General features: G+C 45.6%; 1 pseudogene across 1 annotated transcript; it reads left to right on the top strand.

Annotated features, from left to right (window-relative positions):
* Positions 1 to 21,017: 21,017 nt before the first annotated feature.
* Positions 21,018 to 21,529, top strand: LOC308244144 (SNARE-associated protein Snapin-like; annotated as a pseudogene). Its single transcript has one exon. The product of its transcript is annotated as an SNARE-associated protein Snapin-like (transcript).
* The last annotated feature ends 2,274 nt before the right edge of the window (positions 21,530 to 23,803 follow it).

Genomic DNA, 23,803 nt, shown 5'->3' with positions numbered 1-23,803 from the left:
ACAGAGCATCCTTGAGCTTTGAGCATAGTTTTAAGCATTTGAGAATTACCCATATTTTACACCCAGCTAATTCATTCACAACAATCCACTCCTTACCTTACTCTTTAATCTGTGGTGCACACACTTCTGGAGTGACCCCCTCGCTTCTTGCCTCTGTACTCAGTCCCTGTCCCAGGGCGCCAAATGTAGGTGTTTCTCTCTTTCCGTGTCCAGCATGGAAAGAGACCGGGTCCAGTTCCTGAGAAGAGGAGCTGGGGATTGAAAAATAAAAGAAAGAAAAAGACAAGACACGAAGATAGAAGAAAAAAGCTGGGACCAGGTGGGACCACTGTCCTCTCCAATGGAGGGACAGGGACCCAGAGCCAATCCAGCGAGTTTATTTTATATCCCAAATACCAGGAAGTTTCATCAAAAGGTCAAGACAAAAGGAGATTATTTGCATTCTTGAATAGGCCCTGAGCATTCCTGGTGCTAGGCTGGATTTAGATATCAAACCTACTTCCCCACACCATGGGCTGATAAGAGTCAATATTGATAACACCCTTGCCCTTTTGGCAAGGCGTGTTCCCAGGGCATGGCTTTGCCTGTCACCTTGGGTTCAGCTGACAATAATTAAAGAATGCCCATATGCCTTCCCAGGGGGGCCTCTACGTTCCTAAAGTGTCCTTAAAAGGTGGGAGCATAACCATTTAATGCCTTCTCCTTCCTGCTCATTGGAACACAGAGGTGATGGCTGGGAGGATCATGAGATAGAAACTGTGTTGAGGATAGTGGAATCTTTTAGAACAGGGGTGGGCAAACTTTTTGACTCGAGGTCCACAATGGGTTCTTAAACTGGACCAGAGGGCCGGAACAAAAGCATGGATGTAGTCTTTGTGTAAACTAATATAAATTCAAAGTAAAGGAGCGGAGGGGAGAGCAAGAGAACCGGATAGAACAGCCAGATCCAGCCCGCGGGCCGTAGTTTGCCCAAGGCTGTTCTAGAAGGAGAACTAGAAGGATAGAGGGAGCCTGCATCCCTGACAATTGTTGAGTCTCTGAACCTATCTTCCTTTAAAGAAATAAATTTTATGTTGTTTAAGCTATTTTTGTTGTTATTGTTACTTACAATCATCTTACTCCTTAGCCTAATTTCACAACTGTACCGTCATGCCAACTTGCATATCTGTTCACAAGGACTACTTCTAGCTTATACCTAAGTACTAGATCTTGGCCAGCCAGTCTCTCTCCAATGGGGTGTGTGGGCCCTGCCTCTCTTGATTTTCTGTCCTCTATAATTCTATTATAGAATAAGACATAGTTGAGCTGATTGTTCTCTGATACCACCACCCCACTCTACCACTTTTTTTCTGACTCTTGTCCATCCTGTTAAGTAACCCAAGAGGCTGACCTCTAAATATCTATCACTTGGGCTCCCTTGCTAACTGGTTGGGTCTGGTCCCTTAGAGGCACCAGAAGATAGGAGCAGAGAGATGAGAACATTTCTTACTATGCTCTCTCCATGCTCTGGTACCTTAGCTCTTGGATGTGTTTTTCTATGGATATCACTCTGATAAGAAATTCCCTCCTTCCATTGCCCCTTCAGGCTAAAGGTGGTAATGGCTGCCTGTCACTGCTGGTTCCTGAGTGCCTCGGCATCCCTTGTTGGTTCCCCCAACCTTGACTATCCTTCTTTAAAAAGTGCTCAGTTCACCCTGGTGGTTTGCTAAGTGGTTAGAGCATCAATCCATGTATGGAAGGGTTGCTGATTTGATTCCCAGTCAAGGGCACATGCCTGGGTTGTAGGTTTGATCCCTGGACCCAATCAGGACTGTGTGGGAGGCAACTGATTAATGTGTCTCTCTCACATCGATGTTTCTCTCTCTCCCCCCTCTCCCTTCCTCCCTTCTACTTTCTCTCTGAAAAAAAAAAATTAATGGAAAAAATGTCCTTGGGTGAGGATTAACAAAATAATAATAATAATAATAATAATAATAATAATAATAATAATAATGAAAGTCCTCAGTTCATTCTCTTCTGAATTCCATCTGAATGTGCCTCTGTATCCTGCTGGAACCAGGGCTAATAAAATTACAGTATAATTGTTTCCCTACTTCTGTTTCTCCTCTCCTAGACTAGAAGTTTCCTGAAGATAGGGAACTTTATCTTTCTTTTCACAACTTACAGCATCATAACATGATTTTTGACAAATGAGTATTAGTTGAAGAATCTATATATATGAAAGATTAATATGCAAAGTGTCCCCATGGGAGTTCAACCGGGAGTTCTATCACTTGCTATGACCACCAGGGGTGGCACGGAATGAAAGAAGGCCCTGGCCAGCAGCTGGAAGGCCCCAATCAGCCCTGATCACCAGCTAGGCCTAGGGACCCTACCCATGCACAAATTTCATGCATTGGGCCTCTAGTGAATATATATTGATTAACAAATATAAGAAACCAACTAGTATGCTTTAATAGTTTAGACTTTCTTTTAGGTATTTTACTTGAAATAAATCATATGTCTTCTTTTACCTCTATCTAACCAACGACCCTGATGCCCTTCCTGAGGCAAACAATCTTTGGAATGGCATTTTAATAAAATCTGAATGTATAAAACCAATATTCATATTCCTTCATTTCTTTAAATTTGGATACCACTGATCTAATATACTTTTTAATTTATTTGGGAACTGGGGAACATTATATGGATTTTTTGACTCAGATAAAATTTGGAAATTTCAAGCCCAAAAGGACTTCAAAGCACACTAAAAAAATTTTTATTAAGCAGAAACAAGTTGTTCTTAGCAAAAGTCCCAGGAGTTTGGTGTGTAGAAGTGCAGAGTAGGCAGGCAGAACAGACTCCTGGGACAGGCCATTATCTCTCCTAGAGGCTTTGGAGCCTGGATTAGAACCTGGCTTATTCACTTTTTCTGGTTTAAAATTAAGGAGGTATCTTTGACTTATCCCTTTCCCTCAGACTGAATAGCCAAGCCAGCTTTCTGATTCTACCTTTAAAACTTCTCTTCAACCATTGCTCTGCCTTTCCACTGTTGCGAAGATAATTTTGGCAACTAATATCTTGGTGTGGTCTTTTGCAAGTATCCTAAAATAGCTTCACTGATTCCAGTGCATCTTTCTTAAGTCCTTCCTGGCCCTAGACAACTTACCCAAGCTGTTTCCCACCAGAGACAGCCTGGTGTAATCCACCTCACAAGCATGCCTGCTCAACCTGTCACTGCATGTCCCTTTGTTTATGTTGTTCCCCATCTATGAAATGCCTTTCTGCTTCTTCTCTGGCTGTCCAAATCTCACCCATAGTTCATGTTCAGTTCAGATTTCACCTTCACCATGAGCTCTCCTCCAATAACTCCAAACCACAATAATTGCTCCCTTTCCAGGCATCCCATAGTACTTAGTTATAGAATCAAAGAGCTGGAAGGAACCTTAGTGATCACAGATTAAAGCATTAATTTTACCAAATAAGAAAATAGAATCAGGGAGATAATGAATGATCTATCCAAGAATACACAGTTAGTAAGTAGTAGAGCAGTGAAAACCATCAAGACCCCCAACTGTTAGTCTAGTGCTATTTCCATTACTTGGTGCCATTTCCCTCCCACATGTTTCTACATTTAATAAGAATTTGCTTGCCGAAACCGGTTTGGCTCAGTGGATAGAGCGTCGGCCTGCGGACTGAAAGATCCCGGGTTCGATTCCGGTCAAGGGCATGTACCTTGGTTGCGGGCACATCCTCAGTGGGAGGTGTGCAGGAGGCAGCTGATCGATGTTTCTCTCTCATCGATGTTTCTAGCTCTCTATCCCTCTCCCTTCCTCTCTGTGAAATATCAATAAAATATATTTAAAAAAAAAAAAAGAATTTGCTTGTATTATTTATATTTGTTTCATGGAACAAAGTTGTATCTCCCTATGAAGATTAAAAGTCTCTCTTGAGATTAGAAACCATATATTTTACTTCTTTTCTATTTTCACAGAAAATAACAGTCACTTAAAATATCTTTGTTTTATCAAATTTTAAAAAATGTAAACTCAACAACTCCACAGTACCTTGCACATGATGAGCACGTAGTAGATAATTCAGAAATATTAGTTGATTAATTAGCTGAGTAAAAGATATACACACACTCAGGCATTTCTTTATTCATTCAACTAAAAATGATAGGCATTAATATCATCTAAAGTGCTAGAGGTACACAGATTATGACACATATGACAAAGTTTCAGAGAAGATGAATATGCACACAGCATTACCATAGAAAAAAATAAGAACCTACTAGAGGTGTGCACAGCATAATAAGTATTGGGAAGGCAGCAAAAAGAGATTATTTTTAAAATGAGTCTTGAAGGAGGAATACAATAACATCAAGTATAGAAAAGGAAGAAAAGTTTCAGGAATCAGGGTTAGCAGACACACAGAGGCAGACAAGTGTGCCACTCAGCTTCCCGTTTCTATCTTTGAAACTTTAAGGGATGAGTGGGTATGAGGGGTATGTTTGTTGGAGAAGATGAGAGTCTAGACCAGCCGTGGGCAAACTACAGCCCGCGGGCCGGATCCGGCCCGTTCGGCTGTTCTATCTGGCCCGCAGAGCCGAAAGAGCGGAGAGTTCTCTTGCTCTCCCCTCCGCTCCTTTACTTTGAATTTATATTAGTTCACACAAACACTCCATCCATGCTTTTGTTCCGGCCCTCCGGTCCAGTTTAAGAACCCATTGTGGCCCTCGAGTCAAAAAGTTTGCCCACCCCTGGCTAGACAGGTAGGTTGCCATCAGCTTGTAGAGAGTCTTGCAAGAAGTACTAAAGGGTTGAGACTTTACCCAGTAGGCAGTGGATAGTCAGGAAACTTTTTAAAGCAGGGAAATGACAGGATCAGCTACCTGGAAAGGAAGTGGGAAGATTGGCCTGGAGAGAAGAGCCTGGAGGCAAGGCAGCCAGTTAGGACACAATTCCAGGTATCCATGGAAGAAAGGTGAGCAGCAGGCAGTGAGGGTGGGGTGGGACAGAGAAGAGGCAGTGTAGTGGAGAGAGATTTTTTCCTCCCTGTAATGTTATATATGAGAAACAAGCCTAGAAGGATAAGTACAAAAATGTGAACAGTTATCTGTGGGTAACAGTATCACAGGCAGTTTTTCTTTTTTACATGGTGGTTTTTGGGTAGTATTTCTTAAGTTTTACACATTAACATATATTATATATTGTCATATTATTATTTATTATATTGTATATACTTGAGGCCCAGTGCACAGAATTTGTGCACTGGTGGGGGTGTGGCCTGCAGGGATCAGCCAGCTGTGGGAGCACCACTCATCCAGGTCAGCCAAGCGGAGCGTGCTCCCACTGTGGGAGCGCACTGACAACCAGGGAGCAGCTCCTTTATTGAACGTCTGCACCCTGGTGGTCAGTGCACATCATAGTGACTGGTCAACTGGTCATTCTGGTCTGTCTGCCCTTCAGTCACTGGTCTTTTATTATATAGGATTACTATGATTAGAAAAAGTAAATACTACTTTTTAAATGACACATGCTCAATATAGAAGACTTTAGAAATACAAAAATGTGGGGAAATTTTAAATCACCAATAAAAATGCTTACATTTTAACATTAAGGGGAAAAGGATACAAAATTATATATTTTTATTAAAATAACTTACGTTGAAACTGCTGAAAGGAAATATATCAACATGTTAACAGAGTTATTTCTGATAGTGGGATTATTGGCAATTTTATTTTATATATTTTGTTTAGTTTATTGCTAAAATTTCCACAATTAGTATATATTTCTTCTTTTTCTATTAAAATTTAAGTTTGTTGCCTTTTTTCTTAGAAAGAGAACACATGTCCTGGCCAAGTAGGTCAGTTGTTAGGGTATCCTCCTAATAGGCCAACATTCTGGGTTTTATCCCTGGTTAGGGCACATACAAGAATCAACCAATGAATGCATAAATAAGTGGAATAACTAATAGATCTCTCTCTCTCTCTCTTTCTCTCTCTCTCTCTCTCTCTCTCTCTCTCTCCCTCTCTCAAATCAATAAATCAAATTTTAAAAAAAATAAAGATAAGACAATCATAATAGTCTATTTGGGAAATGCATAAAAGTGAAAAGAAGGTTGGGCATTTGTTTTTACACAACCTAAAGAGACTCACAATATTTTTGTTATGTTTCCTTAAAAATTATAGTAACTTTAAAATTTTTTTACTTTTATTGATTTTAGAGAGAGAGGAAGGGAGGAAGGGGAAGAGAGAGAGAGAGAGAGAGAAACAAAATTTCTTGTTCCACTTATTTATGTATTCATTGGCTGCTTCTTGTATGTGCTCTGCTCAGGGATTGAACCCACAACCTTAGTGAATTGGGACAATGCTCTAACCAACTGAGCTACCTGGCCAAGGCAATATACTTACTTTAAAAAGAAGACAAAAACATTTACTGTGTATCAGGAATACTACACTTATTTAATCCTCACTACAAAACTTGAGATATAGAGAAATTAAGAAATTTGCCCAGCCGTTGTTGTTCAGTGGTTAAGCGTCGACCTATAAACCAGGAGGTCACAGTTCGATTCTCTGATTCCCAGTCAGGACACATGAGAGGCTTGCTGGCTCAATCCCCATGGTGGGGCATGCAGGAGGCAGCCGATTAATGATTCTTTCTCATTGTTGATGTTTCTATCTCTTTCTCCCCCTCTCCCTTCCTCTCTGAAATCAATAAAAATATATTAAGAAAAAGAAATTAGCCCAAGAGGAGAAAATTGTGAATGATAGAGCTGGGACCTTGTATTATTTATTTTTAAAGACAGCTTTAATATATCATTTTCATATCATTATATATTACTTTTAAAATGAAAAAAATACATTTGTTTATTTAAAAATCGCAAAACACTCCAGTTTCAAGAAAAAAAAAATCACTGTTAGCATTTGAGCTACTTTTGTGCTGTGAATGTTATCTTCCATAATTGAGATCTTCTTTCTGAGACCTCAAAGAAAGAGAAAGGCTCAGTCAGGTCCAGGCCTCAAAGACAGTGAAAATGGACTCAGAAGCACAGCAGAGTCCAGTGTAGAAGTGGGGAAGGAAAACTAGGGGAAGAACTGAACAGAATTCAAGGTCAGAGAAGAGGAGTCAGGGAAGTGACTACTGATGGCTCTCTTCTCTGTAGTACATGAGGTCATCTGCTGGGAGTGAGAAGGCAGACCAAGGTTGGACAGGGTCTTGAGGTATATGAGGGCAGGTTAGAACAGCTGTAATGGATATAGCTACTCCGTCAAGAAACAGCCAAACAGAAACTGTTTTCAGATGTGAGCCTCGACTGTAAACAACTGCAGAGAAACAGCTGTTTTGATCTCACACAGCTTGCGGAACATGTCCCTCTCCTCCCACATGCCCTGTTTTGCTGTTTTGTGTACTCTATATAACCTTTACTGTCAAAGTCTGGGTTGCAGTAAAATTTCACCAGCTGCCCGCCCTCCCCCCTACCTCCTGTGTAGCCAGTCTGCAGGCTGATGGTACTTGGCAAAAAACTTCACTGGTTGGCCACCACCAGGGTGCACGTCCTAATAAACCCATGTCTTTGGAATCTACAAACAATATGCGAAAGTATTTTCAGACCTCAGTACTCTTCATAACAAGCCTTTCAAGACCTGACTCCAGATATGCTTTTAGCCTTCTTCTTCAACAACCAACCGAATGTCCACTGTACGCACTCTGGACCACTTGGCTATTTTATGCCACTATGTCTTTGCTTTCCCCTTCTCCATCCAGCTGGCTCTACATCCTTCAAACTGCACTGAAGCAACCCCTCATTCAGAAAGAATTCTCTAGTGTCTTATTTTAGCTTGAAAATGCTTTATACCACATTGTGCCTACACTTAAAACTGTAATCCTTGATTTATTCGTTTGCCTTCCTCTCTAGACTTTGTCAAAGACCCTGGCTTATTGAACTTCATAAATCTAAATCTAAGTCGAATACTATGCATGGCACAGAAAAGGTATTATTAAATGACTAGAGGCCTGGTGCAAGAAATTTGTGCATGGGGGGTGGGAGGGTGTCCCTCAGTCCAGCCTGCACCCTCTCCAATCTGGGACATACCTCTCACAATCCAGGACTGCTGGCTCCCAACCACTCGCCTACCTGCCTGCCTGATTGCCCTTAACTGCTTCTGCCTGCCAGCCTGATCACCCCCTAACCACTCCCCTGCCAGCCTGATCGACGCCTAACTGCTCCCCGGCCAGCCTGATTGCCCCTAACTGCCCTCCCCTGCCGGCCTGGTCACCCCTAACTGCCCTCCCCTGCAGGCTTGATTGCCCCCAACTGCCCTCCCTTGCAGGCCTGGTCCCTCCCAACTGCCCTCCCTTGCTGGCCATCTTGTGGCGGCCATCTTGTGTCCACATGGGGGCAGCCATCTTTGACCACATGGGGGCAGCCATCTTGTGTGTTGGAGTGATGGTCAATTTGCATATTACTCTTTTACTAGATAGGAAATGAGATGGCTGAGATTTCACTGCCTATGTTTTCCTCTTAAGATTTTTAAGGTCCATGCCTTACATTTAAGTCTTTTATCTATCTTGAGTTTATTCTTGTGTATGGTGTAAGTTGGTAGTCTAATTTCATCTTTTTTGCATATGTCTGTCTAGTTTCCCCAGCACCATTTGTTGAAGAGACTGTCTTTACTCCATTGTATGTTCTTGCCTCCATTGTTAACTATTAATTGACCATAATGGTGTGAGTCGATTTCTAGGGTCTCTATTCTGATCCATTGGTCTATATGCCTGTTCTTGTGCCAGTACCAGGCTTTGTGTTATAGTTATAATGGCTGTGTAGTATAGTTTGATATCCAGTGTTGTGATCCCTCCTACTTCATTCTTCTTTCTCAAGATTGCTGCAGCTGAGAAAACAATATGGCGGCATAGGTAAACACCTAAACCGCTGCCTCGCACAACAATTTCAAAACTACAACTAAAAGACAGAACGGACACCATCCAGAACCACAGGAAAGCTGGCTGAGTGAAAATTCTACAACTAGAAGGAAAGAGGAAAGCTCACAGAGAATTGGAGGTACGGCAAAGGGTCTTTGTGCGCGCAGAGAGGAAGGGCGGCTGAGAGCCTGGCTGACTTTCTCTGGCGGAAGGGGGAAGGAAGCTTCCGACCGCACTGAACCCCAGTTCTGACAGCTCTGAACCCCAGTTCCGGGCGAACCCCTGGGGACCCACGCTCTTACGGGGGGAGTCTGGACTCTCAGGTGGAGACTCGGGAGCCGGGGAAGGCGAAGGACTGAAAGTGCCCGCGCGCGCCAGTGCGCACAAAGGCTGCGGAAGTTGCCACAGGCTTTCCCTAGTGAAAGGGAGTCAGAGGCTCCTTACGGCACTGAGCCCCAGTTCTGACTGCAGTGAACCCCAGTTCCAGGCGAGCCCCTGGGGACCCACGCTCTTGTGGGGGGAGTCTGGACTCTCGGGCGGAGACTCGGGAGCCGGGGAATGCGGAGGACTGAAAGTGCACGTGCGCGTGCCAGTGCGCACAAAGGCTGCGGAGGTTGCCACAGGCTTTCCCTAGTGAAAGGGAGTCAGAGGCTCCTGACGGCACTGAGCCCCAGTTCTGACCGCAGTGAACCCCAGTTCCAGGCGAGCCCCTGGGGACCCACGCTCTTGTGGGGGGAGTCTGGACTATCAGGCGGAGACTCGAGCTGGGGAAGGCGGAGGACTGAAAGCGCACATACGCGCAAGGGCAAGGCTGACAGGAAGCCAAAACTGAGACTCCACCCCATCCAAGCTGAGCACAGAGGCTATTGCAATTTGGCAAGTCTAATCCTATAAGGCTGTCTCCAGCACCGAACTTCTCCCAGCATAGACACAGCTGATCCTTACAGCCAACTGGCCCAGAGGTCAATTCTTCCCAGTGATACCAACAACAATAAAGACTTAATTACAACAAGGCTGTACACACAGTCCACAAAGGGGTGCACCGAGAGTGTCCACCTCAGGTTAACTGGGGAAGCAGACCCACTGGGCCATATTGGAAACCTAGCACAAATATCTACCTTACCAACTCAGGGAATCAGTGAAAATGCGGGGTCAAAGAATCAGATCACAGAGGAGAAACCAAGATGGCGGCATAGGTAAACACCTAAACTGCTGCCTCGCACAACAATTTCAAAACTACAACTAAAAGACAGAACGGACACCATCCAGAACCGCAGGAAAGCAGGCTGAGTGAAAATTCTACAACTAGAAGGAAGGAGAAAAGCTCACAGAGAATTGGAGGTACGGCAAAGGGTCTTTGTGCGCGCAGAGAGGAAGGGCGGCGGAGTGCCTGGCTGGCTTTCTCTGGCGGAAGGGGGAAGGGAGCCCCCGACCGCATTGAACCCCAGTTCTGACTGCAGTGAACCCCAGTTCCAGGCGAGCCCCCGGGGACCCACGCTCTTGTGGGGGGAGTCTGGACTCTTGGGCGGAGACTCGGGAGCCGGGGAAGGCGGAAGACTGAAAGTCCGCTCGCGCCAGTGCGCACAAAGGCTGCGGGGGCTGCCACAGGCTTTCCCTAGCGGAAGGGAGTGAGAGGCTCCTGACGGCACCGAACACCAGTTCTGACTGAAGTGAGCCCCAGTTCTGACTGCAGTGAACCCCAGTTCCAGGCGAGCCCCTGGAGACCCACGCTCTTGTGGGGGGAGTCTGGACTCTCGGGCGGAGACTAGGGAGCCGGGGAAGGCGGAAGACTGAAAGTCCGCTCGCGCCAGTGCACACAAAGGCTGCGGGGGCTGCCACAGGCTTTCCCTAGCAGAAGGGAGTCAGAGGCTCCTGACGGCACTGAACACCAGTTCTGACTGAAGTGAGCCCCAGTTCTGACTGCAGTGAACCCCAGTTCCAGGCGAGCCCCCGGAGACCCACGCTCTTGTGGGGGGAGTCTGGACTCTCGGGCGGAGACTCGGGAGCCGGGGAAGGCGGAAGACTGAAAGTCCGCTCGCGCCAGTGCGCACAAAGGCTGCGGGGGCTGCCGCAGGCTTTCCCTAGCGGAAGGGAGTGAGAGGCTCCTGACGGCACAAAACCCCAGTTCTGACTGAAGTGAGCCCCAGTTCTGACTGCAGTGAACCCCAGTTCCAGGCGAGCCCCCGGGGACCCACGCTCTTGTGGGGGGAGTCTGGACTCTCGGGCGGAGAATCGGGAGCCGGGAAGGCAGAGGACTGAAGGCACACACGTGCTAGCAAGGGCAAGGCTGATGGGAAGCCAAGACTGAGACTCCACCCCATCCAAGCTGAGCACAGAGGCTATTGCAATTTGGCAAGTCTAATCCTATAAGGCTGTCTCCAGCACCAAACTTCTCCCAGCATAGACACAGCTGATCCTTACAGCCAACTGGCCTGGAGGTCAATTCTTCCCAGTGATACCAACAACAATAAAGACTTAATTACAACAAGGCTGTACACACAGTCCACAAAGGTGTGAACCAAGAGTGTCCACCTCAGGTTAACTGGGGAGGCAGACCCACTGGGCCAAATTGGAAACCTAGCACACAAATCTACCAACTCAGGGAAGCAGTGAAAATGCGGCGTCTAAGAATCAGATCACAAACGAAAGAAATGGAGGAAAACAAACGACTGGATATAGAATTCAAAACCACGGTTATAAGGCTTTTTAAGAATATCCTAGAAAAGGCCGATAAATATAACGAGACCCTCGAAGAGATGAAAAAGGACCAACTAGCAATTAAACATACACTGACTGAAATAAAAAATATTATACAGAGACCCAAAAACAGACAAGAAGAACACAAAAATCAAGTCAAAGAATTGAAATACAAAGAAGCAAAAAACACTCAACCGAAAAAGCAAAAAGCAAAAAAAAAAATCCAAAAAGTTGAAGATAATGTAAGAAGACTCTGGGACAACTTCAAGCGTACCAACATCAGAATTATGGGGGTGCCAGAAGAAGAGAGAGAGCAAAATACTGAAAACCTATTTGAAGAAATAATGACCGAAAACTTCCCCCACCTGGTGAAAGAAATGGACTTACAAGTCCAGGAAGCCCACAGAACCCCAAACAAAAGGAATCCAAAGAGGACTACACCAAGACACATCATAATTAAAATGCCAAGAGCAAAAGACAAAGAGAGAATATTAAAAGCAGCAAGAGAAAAACAGTTAGTTACCTACAAGGGAGCACCCATACGACTGTCAGCTGACTTTTCAACAGAAACTATGCAGGCCAGATGGGAGTGGCAAGAAATTTTCAATGTGATGAATAGCAAGAACCTACAACCAAGATTACTCTACCCAGCAAAGCTATCATTCAGAATTGAAGGGCAGATAAAGAGTTTCACAGACAAGAAAAAGCTAAAGGAGTTCATCACCACCAAACCAGTATTATATGAAATGCTGAAAGGTATTCTTAAAGAAGAGGAAGAAGAAAAAAGGAAAGATAAAAATTGTGAACAACAAATACATATCTATCAACAAGTGAACCTAAAAATCAAGTGAATTAAAAACCTGAGGAACAGAATAATCTGGTGAATACAGTAGAATCGGGGGCATAGAAGGGGAGTGGACTGATAATTCTCAGGGGGAAAGGGGTATGGGGGGGTTCATGAAGAGACTGGACAAAAATCATACACCTATGGATGAGGACAGTGGGGGGTAGATAAGGGCAGAAGGTGGGGTGGGAAATGGCTGGAGGGGAGCTATGGGGGAAAAAAGGAGAAATAATTGTAATAATCTGAATAAAGATTTATTAAAAAAAAAAAAAAGAATCAGATCACAAACGAAAGAAATGGAGGAAAACAAATGACTGGATATAGAATTCAAAACCACGGTTATAAGACTTTTTAAGAATATCCTAGAAAAGGCCGATAAATATAAGGAGACCCTCGAAGATATGAAAAAGGACCAACTAGAAATTAAACATACACTGACTGAAATAAAAAATATTATACAGAGACCCAGAAACAGAATAGAGGAACGCAAGAATCAAGTCAAAGAATTGAAATACAAAGAAGCAAAAAACACTCAACCGAAAAAGCAAAAAGCAAAAAAAAAAAAAAAAATCCAAAAAGTTGAAGATAATGTAAGAAGACTCTGGGACAACTTCAAGCGTACCAACATCAGAATTATGGGGGTGCCAGAAGAAGAGAGAGAGCAAGATACTGAAAACCTATTTGAAGAAATAATGACCGAAAACTTCCCCCACCTGGTGAAAGAAATAGACTTACAAGTCCAGGAAGCCCACAGAACCCCAAACAAAAGGAATCCAAAGAGGACCACACCAAGACACATCATAATTAAAATGCCAAGAGCAAAAGACAAAGAGAGAATATTAAAAGCAGCAAGAGAAAAACAGTTAATTACCTACAAGGGAGCACCCATACAACTGTCAGCTGACTTCTCAACAGAAACTATGCAGGCCAGACGGGAGTGGCAAGAAATTTTCAATGTGATGAATAGCAAGAACCTACAACCAAGATTACTCTACCCAGCAAAGCTATCATTCAGAATTGAAGGGCAGATAAAGAGCTTCACAGATAAGAAAAAGCTGAAGGAGTTCATCACCACCAAACCAGTATTATATGAAATGCTGAAAGGTATTCTTAAAGAAGAGGAAGAAGAAAAAAGTAAAGAGAAAAATTATGAACAACAAATACATATCTATCAACAAGCGAACCTAAAAATCAAGTGAATTAAAAACCTGAGGAACAGAATAATCTGGTGAATATAATAGAATCAGGGGCATAGAAAGGGAGTGGACTGATTATTCTCAGGGGGAAAGGGGTATGGGGGGTTCATGAAGAGAATGGACAAAAATCATACACCTATGGATGAGGACAGTGGGGGGGAGGTAAGGGCAGAAGGTGGGGTGGGAAATGGGTGGAGGGGAGCTATGGGGGGAAAAAGGAGAAATAATTGTAATAATCTGAATAAAGATTTATTTTTTAAAAAAAAAGATTGCTGCAGCTATTTGGACTCTTTTATGGTTCCATATAAATTTTTGGAGTATTTGTTCTAGCTCTGTGAAGTATGTCATTGGTATTTTAAAAGGGATTGCATAGAATATATAGATTGTTTGGGGCAAGTATACACATTTAAATGATGTTAAGTCTTCCAATCCATGAACATGGTATATACTTCAGTTTGTTTGTATCTTCCTCTATTTGTTTTTTCAGTGTCCTATAGTTTTCCAAGTACAGGTCTTTTATCTTATTGGTTAAGTTTATTCTTCAGTATTTATTTTTTTGTTGTTGCAATGGTAATTGAGATTTTTTTCTTTTGATCTCTCTTTCTGAGAGTTAATTATCTATATATATAAAGAGCCAGGGTCCATCACATCCTAAACGACCAGACAGACGACCAAACAGCAGGCTCCATTGATCAGGGGATGGCTAATGGGGGAACCAGGGTCCCTCAGGCGCTAATGAATCCATGGCAGCAGCAACTGGTGAGATGAGTGGGCGGGTGGAAGGCAGACCGCTTGGTCCCTCCTCCTCCTCAGACTCCAATCAATTGGTGGTGGAGGTGGGGCGGAACTGGGGACTGGCTCCCTTAGTAGTCCTACAGAGTCAGTCTCTAGAAGACAGGCCAGGCACCAATGGACCAGCGCCACCGGCAGGATCCTGATAGTGCTGCCGGCCTCCTGGAACTTGGCTTCAGGCACTCTAGCCTCTTCCCTTCCCTAGATACTCCACAAGGAAGAAAGGATATCGCCAGCAGCACCAGGGGTGACCAGCGGTTACTGTCCTCCCTGTGCTTCCTCCAGGTCGCCCGCCCCGTTCCAGATGAAGTACAAACACTGCACACGGAAGATGTGAGTAGATAGCACACAGGAAACTAATTTCAAAAGATTTTGGACCAATCATTTCCCTCATTGGCCTGTTGGTTTGTTCCTCTCTAAGTATTTCCTCAACAACCTAACAAAAGGAGCAGATACTAATAGGAATAGTCCATTAAGGCTAATTAAAGCCATTAAAATTAATTTTGTTTGGTGATTTATTGGGAAATTTGGAACTCCCATTGAGACCATTGATGCATGCCGGGGAGTCACCCAGCGGAGCCCCTGAAACGACTGCTGCTGGGGGCTGTGATGCAGTGGCTGCCCCCCACCCCCCGCCCTGCAGGCCTGGCGCCGGCTCTGAGGAGCTCCAGTGCTTTCACTGCTCAGCTCATCATCACAGCTGCATCTCCAACCCCTTCAGGTTGTGAGAGGAAAATAAGAGGGTGTGAACTGTGAAGCCCAAATTGGAAGACGTTTTCACAAGAAGGCGGACCCAACCGTCATTTTTATGATGTGGTTTGTGAACCATTAAATGTCCCCCCTTAAAATATATCTTCAGGGTGTGCCCAGTGCCAGGGAGCCCACGGGGAGTGGAGCCCTTAGATGTGAGCATTCTGTGCGTTTCAGGGTCTCCTAAGGGTGTACGTCCCCTGGAGGGTGAACCCTAGGCTTCAGGGAGGCCTCAGACCATTGTTTGAACTTATAGCTCTCACAATGTGTGAAGGCAGGAAAACAAGCCGTGACATTTGCATCCCATCCCCAGGTGTTACAGGGCAACATGCAAAGCTGAATGGGTGGAATTGCTATGGCGCCTCAGCTGACTGAGGCGGGAGGGTGCCCTGAATCCCTGGACCTCTGTGATCGTGGGAGTCCTCGCACAGGGTGAGGTTGGCTGAAGGAGGACCTGAGGAAGTGTGAAGGGCTCGGCTGTTTTTGCTGAAGGAGGAGGCTGGACGCAGAGACAGTGGTTCTCCCGAGCCCCTGGGCAGAGACACGCCTGCCACACCCAGTGCTGCTGCTGTGTCCCCACCGACAGAACGACAGAACAGCAAGTCTATCAGCGTGCGCTGCTGTCAGCCCATGTGTGTGGTCCTTCGTTACAGGAGGAGGGAAACTGGCCCCCAGGGGGATGGGGTCAGAGGCTCTGTGGTCAATGAGCGATCAAGTGGAGAGTAAGTGGTGGGGAGGGTGAGGCCAACACTTCAGAAAGCGAGGTGCACTCAGTAATACACAGTGGGGGTGGGGTGGGGGGAGGAGGGAGACACTGAGCAGTACAGGAACTTGGGAGCTGGGCAGGCAGACAGCTGTGCTGCACAAGAGAGGAGGTGGTGGCAGAGGGCAGCGGGGGCAGTAAAAGCCCTGTGGACTCAGCTCACAGCAGGCCTGGGTCTCACAGTTCCTGTGGTCAGAGTGGGGCAGCTTAGCGGACCCTCTGCTCCAGCTCTCACACGCTGTGCAAGGCTGCGGCAAGCAGGGAGCCTTCTGGCCCACGCTGATGGGGACGCTGGCAGAACCCTTCCTGGGGACTGTCTGACTAGAGGCCCAGTTGTGTGCTGGCTGTGGACAAAGACCCCCTGAGGTCCTAGAGGCCATGGCTTCTCCAGTCCCCAAGGGGGCTTCTCCCCCCTCCCCCCCCCCCCCCCCGCCCCCTGCTGCTGCCACAACTGAGCAGGACAGGCCCCAGGGATCCACGGGAGCCACATCCCAGCTTCCTGGCTGTGCTGTTAGGAGCAGCCACAGCCTCTCCCACACTTGAGAGGAAACGTTCACACGAGGTTGGATACCGGGGCCACTGTGGTCTGCCCACCACAGACACCAGTCACCCTGGACACTGTCACAGTGTTGCCTGAATCCTAAATGTTGGGAAACGTGTGACTCCTGCCAACTGTTTGTCTGAGAAGATGAAGGGTCTATTCTCCATGGTCCCCACAGGCAGTTGTCAAATCTCCCAAGAGGCCTTGTAGAGGCTGTCTTGCTTGGGGGCCTAGAGACTCAGATCTTTTTGTCAATGTGAAACGGTCCAAGTCTAGCACGTCAGACACAGATTCCACTGTAAGAAATGTACAAATGAGCAAAACAAAACAAATCTGAGAGATAAGCCAGTGTGGTGTCTGTCGGCAGTGTCTCCTCAGAGGGGCACTTGGGGGTCATTGGTAGAAATTCCATCACCTGGGAACTCACAGAAAGACTGCTCAGGGCTAGAGAAAGCACTGGAGATGTTCACCAAATGACTGCATGACAATATGGTCCCCAATTTCTTTAATAGAGGGGACATCTTAGGCCTTACCATGCAGCCTCTGTTATGATATATTTACATCATCCTATATAATAAAAGCCTAATATGCTAAGTTTCCAGTCATTGGGTCAGCCATTCAACCAATCAAAGTATAATATGCTAATGATATGCAAAGGTTGCTCAACTGCTTACTATGACATGCACTGACCACCAGGGGACAGATGCTTTGACCAGTAGGTTAGCTTGCTGCTGGGGTCCGGTCGATCAGGACTGAGAAAGACGGGCCAGACACACCCTGCAGCCCTCCCATCATCCCTCCCCAGCTGGCCAATCTCCTGCATCCCTCCTCGGCCCCAATCAGGCACCAGTGAGGTCTCTCGGCCTGGCCTGCACCCTCTCGCAATCCAGAACTCATGGGGAATGTTGGAGAGCTGGTTTCGGCGCAACAGTAGAATGATCAGTCACTATGACACGCACTGACCACCAGGGGGCAGATGCTCAATGCAGGAGCTGCCCCCTGGTGGTCAGTGCAATCCCACAGGGAGAGCACTGTTCAGCCAGAAGCTGGGCTCGCTCGCAGCTGGCGAGTGCAGCGGCAGCAGTGGGAGCCTCCCCTGCCTCTGCGGCAACACTAAGGATGTCCAACTGATGGCATTGGCTCACTGCCTGTCGGGGGGACTGGGCCTAAGCCATCAGTTGGACATCCTCTGAGGGCTCCCAGACTGCGAGAGGGTGCAGGCCGGGCTGAGGGACACCCCCCCCCCCAGTGTATGAATTTTGTGTACCGGGCCTCTAGTCCTATCTAATAAAAGAGTAATACACAAATCGACTGTAACTCTGCTACACCCACAAGCCACACCCACCAGCCAATCAGGAGCAAGTATGCAAATTAACCCAACCAAGATGGCTGCAGCCACGGAGCGAACAGGAGGCTTGGGTTTCCCTGGCAATGGAGAAACCCAAGCTTTCCGCCTGCCCTGGCCTGCCTTAGCCTCTGCTTAAGGCTACAAAGTTTCAATTATAGAAGATAAATAAACCCCAACAAAAATGGTGGCAGCCACGGAGCTGGAGAGAGCAGGAGCCTTGAGTTGCCCCCAGCGATGGAGGAAGCCAAGTTTCCGCAGCCCTGGCCTGCCTTGGCCTCCACTTAAGGCCTCAAAGTTTCAATTATAGAAGCTAAATAAATCCCAGATACCAGGACCTCCGCTTGGGTCACTGGGGGGCATGGCCAACCTGCAAACCACCACAGGCCCCTCACACAGGCCGCCCTATGCCCCAAAGGAACCCCCATCCTGATCCAGGACACCCTTCAGGGCAAACCAGTTGGCCCCCACCCGTGCACCAGGCCTCTATCCTATCTAATAAAAGAATAATATGCAAATTGACTGTCACTCCAACACACAAGATGGCTACCCCCATGTGGTCAAAGATGACTGCCCCCATGTGGACACAAGATGGCCACCACAAGATGGCCAGCAGGGGAGGGAAGTTGGGGGCGACCGGGCCTGCAAAGGAGGGCAGTTGGGGGCAATCAAGCCTGCAGGGGAGGGCAGCTAGGGGTGACCAGGCCTGCAGGGGAGGGTAGTTAGGGGCAAACAGGCTGGCACAGGAGCAGTTAGGCATCAATCAGGCTGGCAGGGGAGTGGTTAGGGGGTGATCAGGCTGGTAGGCAGAATTGGCTAGCCCCTATCCAATCAGGCAGAGGCAGGTAAGCAGTTGGGAGCCAGCAGTCCTGGATTGTGAGAGGGATGTCCGACTGCCCGTTTAGGCCCGATCCCAGTAGGATCGGGCCTAAACGGGCAGTCGGACATCCCTCGAGGGTTCCCAGATTGGAGAGGGTGCAGGCTGGGCTGAGGGACACACCCCCCCCTGCACAAATTTCGTGCACCGGGCCTCTAGTCTATATATATAAAGAGCCAGGGTCGTAACATCCACAACGACTGGAGGCTCAACTGAATGCCAGGCTGTGCATGCAGCAGGCAAGTGGACTGAACTGCTGACCTCTTGAAGAGAGAGAGAGGCGGGTCTGATCAGCAGTGGCAGCAGCTGCTGGAGGGTGATCAGACCCTGCTTCTCTCTCCTGGCCTCGCCAGCAGCCAAGCCTCTCTCTCTCCCAGAGATCAGCAGTTCAGCCCACTGGCCAGCAGCCTGCGGTGGCTGCTGATCAGCCCTGCCTCTCTGATCAAGCCCAGAGATAGGCCTGGAGATGCTGACTGGCACAGAAACCAACCAATCAGAACCAAATCTGGGTGAACTGCGAGGAGCCAATGGCTGCCTAGGAGGCAGTGTTTTTGACACTGACTGGCGTAGAAACCAACTAATTAGAACCAAATCTGAGTGAATTGCGAGGAGTCAATGGCTGCCTAGGAGGCAGAGCTTTTGATGCTGACTGGCATAGAAACCGACCAATCAGAACCAAATCTGGGTGAACTGCGAAGGCAGAACCTAAGGTGAGGACTGATGAGGGGTTTTAAGGGCAACAGCTGTTTTGTGTAAGGTGTAAGAAAGTGATTCAATTTTTTAATGACCAGTTTGGCAGTATAGTGCATATGGCTGGCTATCAATCCAGATATAGGGATTATGTGTTTTTGTCTGCCAAGAGCATCTACTCCTGCTGAAAAGGCTTTTCCCCCTATTTAAGCAATCCTATCCTATATAATCTATCTATACCTCTAAAAGGGTAATATGCTAATTAGACCGGGTCAACCAGCCATCTTCCAGATGTCCGACTTTCTTCCGGACAAAGCCATGGTGGTGGGGGCGAGGCAGAGGCAGTTAGGGGCAATCAGGCTGGCAGGGGAGGGCAGTTGGGGGCAATCAGGCAGGAGGCAGAGAGGTTAGGGGCAATCAGACCAGCTGGGGGGCAAGGTAGGAGCGATCAGGCAGGCAGGCAGAGGGGTTAGGGCCAATCATGCAGGCAGACAGGTGAGTGATTAGGAGCCAGTTATCCCATATTGTGAGAGGGATGTCCAACTGCCAGTTTAGGCCCAATCCCTGTGGAATTGGGCCTAAACTGGCAGTTGGACATCCCCTGAAGTGTCCCAGATTGGAGAGGGTGCAGGTCGGGCTCAAGAACCCCCCTCCGTGCATGACTTTCATGCACTGGGCCTCTAGTTGGTGTATAAAAATGCCATTGATTTCTGGATGTTGATTTTGTATCCTTCTACCTTGCCAAATTCATTTATTTAATTTAGTACCTTCCTGGTGGAGTCTTCACAGCATAAACATGGACTAAGCAACCCAGAGCAACAAGAGAACTGGTTCATAGGTGAAGTTTCTAGAATAAAACTAAAGAAGAGTTCTTTAGTGGGCAATAAACTCTGGTGAGGTTGAGTCAGGTAGCAAAGAAAATGCCCATGGTAGAAAGATTCTGCTTCTTTTTATTTTCCCACTTGAGTACTAAATTAACTATGTGCAATAATCTTCTTTATGCCGAATACGGTGTTAGGATGCCACCCCAGCTGTGGTTCCTGGGCATTTAAGTCATTAAGTAGCTTCTCCACTTGGGAGTAGAGATCCAGGCCCACTTTCTGACCCCAAAGCCAGGCTAATTTAAATTTTTAGAAGTTGTAGAAAGTGATTAGCCTGGCTTTGGGAATAGGTGCATTATGGAACGCAGCTCTTTAATGAGAAAAGAAGGTTGTGTGTGAGTGTGTCAAGAATTTGTGGGGCACCTAAACTTCAGTTATACACAGGCAACTAAAGTGAGAAAACAAGGGTTATATTGTACTCCAGCTCCAATTTGATTCTGGGACTGAAACAAGGAGTATCCAGGTCAGGCTGGTAGGCAAAAAGAGAGAAGGGGCAATCTAACTAGAAGGGCAAAGCAGCATAATCTAGTAGAGAGAAAACTGGATGAATAATTAGATTTGGATTGTAGTCCTAGTTAGCAGTGGTTATGAAAGAAGTCACATTTTTATGTGTCCCATCCCTTCCAAGGTTCAAATAAATCAGGTTATGAATGTTTGTAGCTGATCATTTGAAACTTGCTATGTATTTTCCAAAGAACTGTGTTATAAAAAGCTGTTTACCTGGTGTTAGGGTAGTTCATGATGACGGGGCCTGGTTCCATCACTGTGTCTGGGACAGGGACCCCAGTGGCTGATGGGTGGTCCACAGGTTACAACGTCTTTGTTGAGGGACTCCTTGAGTTCCTGCAACTTGCCTTGCAGCAGCTTGACTCTCACTCTCACATCCATGGAGTCAGAGAAAGCCAGGTAGAGCTGCAGGAGCAAATTGACAACCTATGTACCAAACTGTGTCATATCAATGCGGGTCAGAAAGTGGCCCTGGATCTCTACTCCTATGTGGAGAAGCTACTTAATGACTTAAATGCCCAGGAAAAAGCTGTCTCCATCAACAACATTCTACAAAATGCTCAAGAACCACTGAGGCCTATAACCACAGTATTGCCAAGGAAACAGCCCAAAAAAGGGCAATGCTGGATTCAGAAGCTTACCATCTTAGTTTCCAAGCAACAGGCCAGAAGATAATCCCATGGCCTCAAACAGCGCAGGTACTATTTTTCCAGCTGCCTCATTTCCTCCAGGACACCCTATAAACCTTGGGACATCAAAACAGTCCTATGTTTTATGTTTGAAGCACTTAAAAGTCTTACCCATTTATGGGGAACCAAAGAAATGTATGTACAGCAGGACTCAGAGGCTTTATTATAGTTTTGCCTCCTTCCAAGAAAGCTACATACTCAAGGCCCACCTCTACCCTCAAGCCTAGTTAACAAGAGAGCGACTTTGTGTTGCATGGCCGGTTGTTGAGTCCTCAGCAGCATGTCCTTTACTTGTGACTTCTCATTTTCCTGTTTACATGGAGGATCTGGAAAGAGCAGGCAAAGCCAATGGGAATGACCCATATACCCTCTTTTGTGGATTTTACTGGCTTGAACACAGTAGCAATCTTGCTAGAACCTTTAATTCAATAAATGCTTAAACATTAAAAGAAAAAAAAAGTGGTTAGTTTCTCATATCCTCCAGAAACCTATATAAATCTCATCATAGCTGAAATTACTATATATTTTGCAAAGTACAGTTGACCCCTGAACAACCCTTGGGGATTAGGAGCATTGACCTTCTGCGCAGTAGAAAATTCGAATGTAACTTTTGACTCCACAAAAACTTAACTACTGATAGCCTTACCAATAACATGGTCAACACATGGTTTGTATGTTATATGTATTATATACTCTATTCTTTTTTAAAAAATATATTTTATTGCTTTTTTACAGAGAGGAAGGGAGAGGTATAGAGAGTTAGAAACATCGATGAGAGAGAAACATCGATCAGCTGCCTCCTGCACACCCCTTACTGGGGATGTGCCTGCAACCAAGGTACATGCTCTTGACCGGAATCGAACCTGGGACCTTTCAGTCCGCAGGCCGACGCTCTATCCACTGAGCCAAACTGGTAGGGCTATACTCTATTCTTATATTAAAGTTACCTAAAGGAAAAAAAGTTATTAAGAACATCATAAGGAAAAGAAAATTTATTTATAGTACTGTATATATTTATTGTAAAAAATCAACGTTTAAGTTGACCTGCTCAATTCAAAACTGTATTATTCCAGGGTCAACTGTATAAATATTTTTGCAACATTAATTAATAAGCAAAACTGATTAGCCAAACTATTTTTTATTTTAAAAATATTTTATTATATAAAGCTATACCCAAACTGTACTTTATTATTTCCTATACAATGCTAGATACTTTAACCTGAGGACATTTGTAAAAGCAATACATTTCAGAAATTCTGGGAAAAATTCCACTACTATAAGCTATTTAAGTACTGCTTACAAAAACTATCAAAAGATAGCCAGCATCGTGTAAACAGCATACACTTAAATAAGAGACAAAAGCGCATATAAGCACAACCAATGGACACAAGACACGGGGTGGGGGGCGGGATGAGGGCATGTGACAGGGGGTAGGGGAGGCTGGGGGAAGGTCAATGGGGAAAAAAAAGGAGATATATGTACTACTATATGTAATAACTTAAACAATAAAAAATTTTTTTAAAAAGAGACAGAAGCTTAAATTACAGAATGCTATGTTTTTTATTCACTGATAAGCTAAAATTCCATTTTCAGATGTTTTTTTGCCTCGTGCACTTCATTTGTTTTATTAATATGCAAAGCCCTATAAAGGGTTGCTTAACCTAGTCCTCAGACTCAGATCCATCCTCATGTTGACTAATCTGAAAGTAATGAAGTTCAGAAGTCTCTTTGTCAGATACAACTACATAAAACCAAGCACAAAGACTGTTCTTAAGGTATTTCTTGATAAGATATTTTAAATGTATTTTAGAGAACTGTTTCTCAGAAACAACCATGATTTTATTCTTGAAGCATTCAAAGTGAACAACATTCCCAAGATTTCTAGTTTTTCCATTGACTTTAATGGTTTCCTATAGAAACCGTTCAAAATTTCCAGAATAAAAAATTCCATATTTGGCCAAAACCGGTTTGGCTCAGTGGATAGAGCGTCGGCCTGCGGACTGAGGGGTCCTGGGTTCGATTCCGGTCGGGGGCATGTATCTTGGTTGCGGGCACATCCTCAGTGGGGGGTGTGCAGGAGGCAGCTGATCGATGTTTCTCTCTCATCGATGTTTCTGGCTCTCTGTCCCTCTCCCTTCCTCTCTGTGAAATATCAATAAAATATATTTAAAAAAAAAAATTCCATATTTGGCTCTGGCCAGGTAGCTCAGTTGGATAGATACACCAACTGATACACCAAGGTTGCCGGTTCAATCCTTGGTCAGGGAACATACAAGAATCAACCAATGAATGCATAAATAAGTGGAACAACAAACAAATGTTTGCCTC

Source organism: Plecotus auritus (assembly GCF_963455305.1).
Source record: "Plecotus auritus genome assembly, chromosome: 3".
Taxonomy (NCBI): domain Eukaryota; kingdom Metazoa; phylum Chordata; class Mammalia; order Chiroptera; family Vespertilionidae; genus Plecotus; species Plecotus auritus.
This window is presented reverse-complemented; position numbering and strand designations above follow the sequence as displayed.